The sequence below is a fragment of the Tachyglossus aculeatus genome, chromosome 5 (genome assembly GCF_015852505.1).
Source record: "Tachyglossus aculeatus isolate mTacAcu1 chromosome 5, mTacAcu1.pri, whole genome shotgun sequence".
In the NCBI taxonomy this organism is placed as follows: domain Eukaryota; kingdom Metazoa; phylum Chordata; class Mammalia; order Monotremata; family Tachyglossidae; genus Tachyglossus; species Tachyglossus aculeatus.
In genome coordinates, this window is record NC_052070.1 from 104269048 (window position 1) to 104275762 (window position 6715).

At 42.1% G+C, this 6715-nt stretch overlaps 1 pseudogene; it reads left to right on the top strand.

Annotated features, from left to right (window-relative positions):
• LOC119928865 lies at positions 1 to 922 on the top strand (annotated as a pseudogene).
• The last annotated feature ends 5793 nt before the right edge of the window (positions 923 to 6715 follow it).

Genomic DNA, 6715 nt, shown 5'->3' on the forward strand with positions numbered 1-6715 from the left:
ATGGAGAATTCAAACAACATCACAGAGTTTGTCTTCGGGGGTCTGCTCCCAAACCAAAAGGGGAAGGTAACTTGTTTCGTGCTGTTCTTACTCTGTTATTTAGCCATCTTACTGGGCAACCTTCTTATCCTCACCACCATCAGAAACAGCCATCTTAGTCAGCAGCCTATGTGTTTTCCTCAGTTCCTTGTCCACCATGGACCTCTGCCTCACCTCCACAGTTGCTCCTAAAATGATCGCGGGTCTATTGGTGGAAAGAAAAACCATCTCCTACAACTCCTGCATGGTCCAACTCTTTGGTGCTCACTTCTTCAGCGATGAAAAGATATTCATCCTAGTGGCCATGGCTTACGATCGCTACGTCACCATCTGCAATCCTCTCCACTACCTAATGGTTATGAGCCGGCAGACTTGCCAAACGTTGGTCTTGGCCTCTTTTGTAGGGTCATTTGTGCATTCGATTGTGCAGATTTTCATCTTGGTGCAGCTACCTTTCTGTAGCCCCAATCAGATTGATCACTATTTCTGTGATGTGCTTCCTCTGCTGAAGCTCGTCTGTACCGAGACCTATTTTGTCAACGTCTCAATCATTGCCAGCACGGGTGTTCTGTCCCTACTAACTTTTTTTGCCTTGATCATTTCCTATCTTATTTTATCTTTTCTGAGAAAACACTCCACAGAGGGTCAGCACAAAGCTCTCTCTACCTGTGGTTCACACATCACTGTGGTACTCATGTTTTTCTTGCCCCTCATCTTGACATATTCCCTTGGGCGATTCCGTCAGCGAAGATAAAGTGTTTGCCTCTTTTACACCATCGTCGCCCCCATGTTCAACCCCTTCATCTACACAGTGAGATACACCGACATGAAAAATGCCATGAGAAAGGTGTGGTGTACGAAAGTGTTAACAGAAAGAAAATAAGTGCATAAAATTGACTTCCATTTCTTGTTTTCTGTACACTTTAGCATAGCATTTTGAATTAGCTCTCCTCTCCTCCTCCTTCTCTCCTCCCCGTCACCACCCACCTTTGCCCTACTCCCTTCCCCTCCCCACAGCACTTGTATATATTTGTACACATTTATTACTCTATTTCATTTGTACATATTAACCGTATTTATTTTATTAATGATGTGTATATAGCTATAATTCCATTTATTCTGATGGTATTGACACCTATCTGCTTGTTTTGTTTTGTTGTCTGTCTCCCCCTTCTAGACTGTGAGCCCGTTGTTGGGTAGGGACCATCTCTATATGTTGTCCATTTGTACTTCCCAAGCATTTAGTACAGTGCTCTGCATACAGTAATCGCTCAATAAATACTCTTGAATGAATGAATTAGCATTAGCATGTGTTTTCCGCACACATTATTCCACATTAGCATACCCACAGGTTGTACTTCCAGACCCCCTTCTTGTACCAATCAATCAGTGGTATTTATTGAGTGCCTTCAGTGTGCAGAGCACTGTACTAAGTGCCTGGGATAGTAAAATACCACAGAGTTGGTAGACATGATCCTTGATATCGTGTAGATCAAATGATCATCAGCATGCCTGCTCTGTTTGTGGCAGAGGTAACATCAGATGGCTATGAACATTTCTATGGTGTACTTCTGCCAAGGCTTCCCCTCTTCTGAAATCTTCAAGATCATGGAGCTCTTCATGTCTTTCTTGAGAACAATTTTCCATGATAGTCATTTGCATGTGTAATGGCTCCTAGAACAGTCATCATTTAGTAATTAAAATATAAAACCAGGTGTTTTGTGTGATTCATTTCAACGTGCTTGTGGCATAATGGTTCCTCTCAGTGGGACAGTAAGTTACCTTTGCAAATTACTTTCAAAAATATTCAGACCTGAAAAATTCATTTGCTCTGCATTTGTTGCATCAGCCCTGCCTGCATTTACCATAATTCCACCCTCACACTTCTGACACTGGCTCCATAAAGTTAAGAGACTAGTATCCAGAGCTTGGTACAGTGCCTTGCACAGAGTATGTGCTTAACAAATACTGTAATTAATTATTATTTTTAATATGCTTAAGCTTGCAAAACCCAGCGTGAATTCATTATGGAAACTAATATTGAAGGAAATTGTTAGAGGACTAATTCTTGCTTTCTGTGTCTGTTTTGCCGTTAATATTCATAAGACTGAATGATTTTTCCCCCCTCACTGGATGAAAGGAAGTAGTCATTACGTGGAAGGTATCATGACTGGAACCCATTAATCTAATTGTGTAGCCAAATGGAAAGAAGCACAGGATTCAGAGTTAGGAGGCCCAGGTGTGACTGTCCACAAGTTGCTTAACTGTTCTTTGCCTCAGTTTCCTCATCCGAAAAGCTGAATCAGAAACCTATTTCCCAACCCTCTAGGCTGTGATCCCTGCCTAGAACAGGGACTATGTCCATCTGATTATTTTGTCTTTACCCCCGCACTTAACAAAGTACTGGACACCTACTAATCACTGAATGAATATTATTATCATTAACATTATTGTTATTATCCAACTTCCTATTGCTAAGAAAAGGGGACTATATTAATCTCTCAGGGTGATAGAGCAGAATTGGAAGCAGATAATTTATTCTTTACTATTTCCCTAAAATAAATATATGTATGTAAATATTTTCTGACCCCAGCAATCAATTCATCACACTTATTGAGCCCTTTATTATGTGCAGAGCACTGTAATAAAAGCTTCGGAAAGTACAGTGTAGCAATATAATAGGTGAGAGTGCTGCCTTTGAACCAATACATTTTCTCTTTCTCTCTCTCTCCCTTTTTCCCTCTCTTTTTTTCTCTCTCTCCCTTCCCCTTTTCCTCCCTCTCTCTTTTTCTCTATCTCTATACACTGTGTGACCAGTCCCAGGTTTAGATTATAACTAATGTTTAGGTTAAGGTTGAAAGGATGGTTCTTTTTTGCTTTAAACTCCAAACCGATTACAATCTAGGCCCATGGCTGTCCACAAACGGCCAGAAAAGTTTCAAGCTTCACTAATTAACTAGCCACATGCATATGGGGACTTGTATATAGAGATTAACCAATGTGAAAGCATGTCCTCTGCCTTTATTGGGCGTTCTATGATGGAATCCTGCCACGGTCATCAACAACACAACATTATCAAGGAACTAAGACCCTAACAGATACTTTTGCAAGAAGATACTGACTCTCCCTAACATTTGAAATCAAAAGAATTTTTTACAGTAGCAGTAACAGCATTTATTAAGCACTCACTGTGTGGGCCACTGTATTAAAGTCTGGGAGAAAATCCACGGATGGGAATTGGACCCTGAATTCAGGGGTTTCACAATTCAAACCCATCAGATCTCTCAAGTTAACCTGGCCACCGAGCACCTGATTTTAGTTCAGTGAATGAGATGTTTGGCTCCCTCAGGACAAACCCGAACCTCTTCAAAGAGTTTACGGGAGCACTAGATCAAGAGGACTTGAGGGGAGGCTGAGATGAGACAAGAGGAAGGAAATGATTAGTAGGAAGCAGCAACAATATAGGTAGTGTAAAAAAGAAGGGAGCTAGAACAGAGAAGAAAGAAGAGAAGAAGTGTGCCTAGTTGAAAGAACACAGGCCTGTGTTCTAATCCTGACTCCTCCAATTGTCTGCTGTGTGATCTTAGGCAAGTCATTTCATTTATCTGTGCCTCAATTACCTCACCTATAAAATGGGGATTAAGACTGTGAGCCCCATGTAGGACATGGACAGTGTCCTACTTGATGATATTTTACCTACCCCAGTGTTTTGTACAGTGTCTGGCACATAGTGAGCAATTAACTCATACCATTAAGAAAAAGAGAAAGAGAGTGGGAGGGTGAGTCGGAGGAGATGAGGAATAGAACTCATCATGCTGAAGCAGCGTGGCTCAGTGGAAAGAGCACGGGCTCGGAAGTCAGAGATTTTGGGTTCTAATCCCGGCTCCACCACTTGTCAGCTGTGTGACTTTGGGCAAATCACTTAACTTCTCTGTGCCTCAGTTCCCTCATCTGTAAAATGGGGATTCAGACTGTGTGCTCCACGTGGGACAACTTGATCACCTTGTATCCCCCCAGAGCTTAGGACAGTGTTTTGCACATAGTACGTGATTAACAAATACCATTATTATTTCAATTGGCTTTTCTGCATTTCTTAGTATGTAAAGTAGTTGAGATTTGGTTATCTGAATTAAGAAGGAAACAACTGTAAAGAAAAATAAGTAAGCTTTCTTCATCAGATGATGAAACAGATACCAAGTTCATTAGAACTTGTTCATTTGAACATCCGCTAGAGTTCATAGCTGGACAGGTATGACGTCCCTTGGAGGCTGGTTCCCTTGAGTCTTCAGATGCCTTTAAGTATTTTCCGTAGGATTTTTTGGACTGGTTCAGCAGAGATATTGGTGCCACTTAACAGCTTTTCTTTTCTTCCTGAGCTCAGGAGGATTAGGAAGATTGACTCAGAAGACTCAGGAAATTTTGGCTTCTAAGAGTTTATTGCTGCACTTTAGAAGCGACGGGCACCTTGGCTGGCTCTAGAGTAAGATGGATCTGTCAGTCAGTCAGTCTATTGTATTTATTGAGTGCTTACTGTGTTCAGAGCATTGAACCAAGCGCTTGGGAGAGTTCAATACAACAATGAGCAGACACCTTTCCTGCCCTCAGTGGCTGCATTTCAAGGAAAAGAATATTAATATTTGACTAGTGGGGGACCATTCATTAAAGGAATTTTACAAGGACAGAACAGGACTTTCAAGACTTTGGCCCGTGGGACAAAGGTATTATATTCATTCACCCCCCAAACACACCAGGGTGTGTTCAGATGTTGCAATATTTTTATGTGCCCCATGGCCTCTCTTTATGAACAGCCACAACTGACAGGGTCCTGTAATGAACTTTCCAGCACAGCTGCTCAGACCCAATGTTCAGGTATTGCTGGTCATGTGGATGATGACAAGGAAGGAGGAAGTGGATGCTTAAAGAATTGTCCTACCACGACCGTCCCTAAATACCTGTTCAGAGCTGACAGGTGCAGAATTTAGAATCATCACTGTAGGAGAACCTTATCCCCTTTCCCACACCAGCCTTACTACCCAGCCTGGGGCGCGGAAATCAAGCTTTCTAGAATATTTGTCCCTAGGAAAAAAATTAAAAAGTCTGTGTACTCTACATCACTGGAATTTTTTCATCTAAAGTGAATTTTGGAAATATGTTATCTCTCTCCTTTTCTATGTCATTCTAGTTTAGTTCAAAAAGAATTTTCAATTTACAGGCTTTTCTAGCCTTGGAAATTCTTGTAGGGGACCTCTTCTTCTTCCTCTTCCTCTTTCTCTTCCTCCTCTTCCAAATATTTTCTCTTCTTCATTCTTCTTTTTTATGGTATTTTTTAAGCCCTTACCGTGTGCCAGTCACTGTGCTATGAACCGGGGTAAATACTAGGTAATACTAGGTAATCAGGTTGAACATCGTCCCCGTTCCACATGGGGCTCACAAGTCTTAATTCCCATTTTACAGATCATGTCACAAAGGTACAGAGAAGTGACGTGACTCTCCCAAGGTCGCACAGCAACAAGTGGCAGAACCGGGTTTAGTACCCAAGTTCTTCTGACTCCCAGACTCGTGCTCGGTCCACTAGGCCACACTGATTCTCATTGCTCTCAAGGCTCTCCATCACCTCTCCCCCTCCTATCTCAACTCCCTTCTCTCCTTCTACAGCCCAGCCCACACCCTCCACTCCTCTGCAGCTAATCTCCTCACTGCGCCTCATTCTCACCTATCCCGCCATCGACCCCCAGCCCACATCATCCCCCTGGCCTGGAATGCCCTCCCTGTCCACATCCGCCAAGCTAGCTCTCTTCCTCCCTTCAAGGCCCTACTGAGAGCTCACCTCCTCCAGGAGGCCTTCCCAGACTGAGCCCCTCCTTCCTCTCCCTCCCCCTTTTCCTCTTTCCTCCCCTTCCTCTTTCCTCCCTCTCCCCATCCCACCTGCCATTCCTCCTTCCCCTCCCCACAGCACCTGTATATATGTATATATGTTTGTACGTATTTATTACTCTATTTATTTTATTTGTATATGTTTATTCTATTTATTTTATTTTCTTAATATGTTTGGATTTCTTTTGTTCTCTGTCTCCCCCTTCTAGACTATGAGCCCACTGTTGGGTAGGGACCGTCTCTTTATGTTGCCAACTCGTACTTCCCAAGCGCTTAGTACAGTGCTCTGCACACACTAAGCGCTCAATAAATACGATTGAATGAATGAATGAATGAGTATGTTATTGCTTCTCCACTACCTCAGTTTCCACTATTATTTGTCTCTACACAGCCAACGCTTGAGTGTACTCTTGTGTACTCTTCTAAACATTTAGGGATGGGAATATTGATGGTATTCTAAAATGGAATATGAACCTAAATGTGAGTGTACACACACACACACACACACACACACACACACACACACAGAGTCATTCTATGGCACACACACACACACTGTCATTCTATGGTTGGGTTACACAAATGATACTCTTTTCTCACCCTGTTTGTTCTCCGTGTTCTTCTTCATGTTTTTCTCCTAGTGGCCTTTCCCCTCTTTTTATCTTTTACTTTTTACATTTTCCTACCTTTAAAAACACATTCTGATTTCTGGGCAGAAGTTTATTCTTTGGTCATTGTTATTCAACTGCTTTTAATGTGTGTCTCGTTTGATTCCAACATTTTTTCATTCTTCCCAAATACT